Source organism: Capsicum annuum, chromosome 12 (assembly GCF_002878395.1).
Source record: "Capsicum annuum cultivar UCD-10X-F1 chromosome 12, UCD10Xv1.1, whole genome shotgun sequence".
NCBI lineage: Eukaryota > Viridiplantae > Streptophyta > Magnoliopsida > Solanales > Solanaceae > Capsicum > Capsicum annuum.
Window position 1 is genome coordinate 20,258,782 of NC_061122.1, and position 2,416 is coordinate 20,261,197.

The 2,416-nt window shown below is 35.8% G+C and overlaps 1 long non-coding RNA gene across 1 annotated transcript; it reads left to right on the forward strand.

The window, feature by feature from the left end:
* Nucleotides 1-2,094, forward strand: LOC107849926. The gene is made up of 3 exons (XR_001668338.2): nucleotides 1-388; nucleotides 705-813; nucleotides 1,781-2,094. It is a non-coding gene; the product is annotated as an uncharacterized LOC107849926 (long non-coding RNA).
* Nucleotides 2,095-2,416: the final 322 nt, after the last annotated feature.

The window sequence follows — 2,416 nt, forward strand, 5'->3', positions numbered from 1 at the left end:
AGAAGGGAACTTTAGTTGGAAACAGGCGTACAGTAGTACTAGTTTTATATTTGAAGAAAAAAAGAAAAGAAAGAAAAAGGAAGTAAGATGTAATTTGAAATTCACTGGGGCTTTGGTCAAATATAAAGGGAAAGTTAAAAGGGAAAAGTACTAGTTACTATGATTCTCTGTTTTCCTTCTTTATTTTCAATCAACTAAGCAACCAACAGAAAGATTTAAGAAAAAGTTAGAGGCGATAGTTGAGTACTAATACTCAAATTCTTCTTCTTCTCTCGGCATCAAAGAACTTCGCTAGAAGGGGAAGGGAGGAAGGGATCCTTGTGATAGCTTTTGAAATAATTTTGAGAGGTGACTTCACTAACCTAAAGTTGGAGTTGGATTTCAAGAAGTAAGTTCCATATCCTTTTCTTGAATTTGGCTATAAATAAGTATTTTGGAAATGTTTATTTTGAATCATTGGACTACTCCTTGAATCGGGTTCTTGAGAAAAAGGGGAAAATGGAAAATTTTAATAAAAGAGGAATTTCTGGGATTTATATCAATTGGATAGTCTTGGCATTTAATTGAATAAACTGGAAAAGTTAGAATTCATTTCGAATCCTTGTTAAGAAATTTGATTGGTTTCGGACATAATCGGAGGGTGCTGAATAAAATTGTTAAATGCACCTACAGATCATTGATGGATATATATGTGATCCTTGTAGTTAGTAGATTGGCTATCAGAGATCTTGAATGGGTGGTTGGAAGGATAAAGGTAACACTTTCACGGGTTGAATTGTTTGAGGCTCGGAATACTATCATAGAGCACTAAAGGTATGTAAAGCTAAAACTTTCCTCGCCATTAAGGTACCACCCTACGTTGTGTACTCCTTCCTATTAATGTTAGTATAATTCTCCTGAGATATGGAAGTAGAATCTTTATATTGCCTTACATATCATTCCTTCGCTCTACCATCAAGCTTACTCGTATATCTCTCCCCCCTTTGTGTTGAGTTTCCATGACACTTCTATATTATCATTAGTTTCTGTATTTGAAGTCCTTACACGTTAGGAGTAAATGATAACAACATAGCTTCACTTTTATATGGTAGCTAAATGATCATTATCGTAACTCATGTGCCATAGGCCTTCAAGACATTATTTGATAAACATTAATGACGGAGGGTATATAGGTTTGGCTTGGCATATCTCTCGATATGATTCTGTGCACAAGATCGAGACCAGACCACTATAGCGAACCCAACCATTGGGCGTACCCGCCTTTGTAGCATCATTTGTATTTGAAGTCAGTTAGAACGGTATGTATTGGTTTTCCCTGACTCGAGCCAACATATGACATATATGGCCTGCGGGCAGACCATCATAGTGAGCCCCTGGGCGGGGCGTACCTGGATATAGACTGCGATTACAATTACACATATGAAATCATAGAAATGAGTATGTAAGCAACATATGTTTTATACTTGCCTCAGATTGCCTTCGGAAGGCCATCTTGTGATCATTTGTACGACTTATAGGATAAGTGTATCACCTAAGCAAAGTATAAGTCCTATATTATAATGAACGTTTGTTTTAAATATTATATATGATGCTTACCAGGTTAGTGAGTAAGTTATTAGTCCATACCGTATATGCGTTATTTGTTGTCTCATACGTTTTCACTTTACCATTCAACTGATATGAGCTTCTGTATTTGTTCAGCTGTTATTCTGTCTGCTTTCATACCCGTACATGTTGTTTATGTACTGACGTCTCGGCCCATCATATTTTATCAATGTAGGCTCAGATACTCAGGATAGCAGATGTCCACGTTAAGCCTTGTTACCGTTTTCAGCTAATATTTTGGTGAGCTCCATCTCTCCCTGGAGCCGTTCTATGCCTAGTATTATTTTTTATTGCATGTACAGGTCCCTAGTTGGGCATGACGGGCCCTATGCCAACTAATCACTTATAGTATAGTGTGTTAGACTGACTAGAGGCTTTATGGACATCATGTAGTATTGTAATGTACAATTTTGTTAATACAACTCTCTCGTATATGTATATGACTTATACTGAATATCTCATTCATTATTATCTCATAACCTTGTGTTCGTCGTAGTGTGCTTGTAGAGTAAGTAAGGATTTAATAGTTTTTTGTCCTTTTTAGGACCCGCTTGGTCATAGATTTCCCAAGTTAATTTTGGAATAAAAAACTAGCAAATAATTCAAATTTTCATATGCTAGGAAAAAATAGTATTTACGTCAAATCTCGTTATTTGTGAATTTTTGAAAGTAAAATGTGTTTCTCAAATGCTATGATTAAACACAAGGTGAAAATTCAATCAATTTTCCCTTGTGAACTATTTATTAGTGTGGGACTCGCTTGAGTTGACAATCTTCCTAATAATTCCTTCATTATTACCGCTTCTGAAAG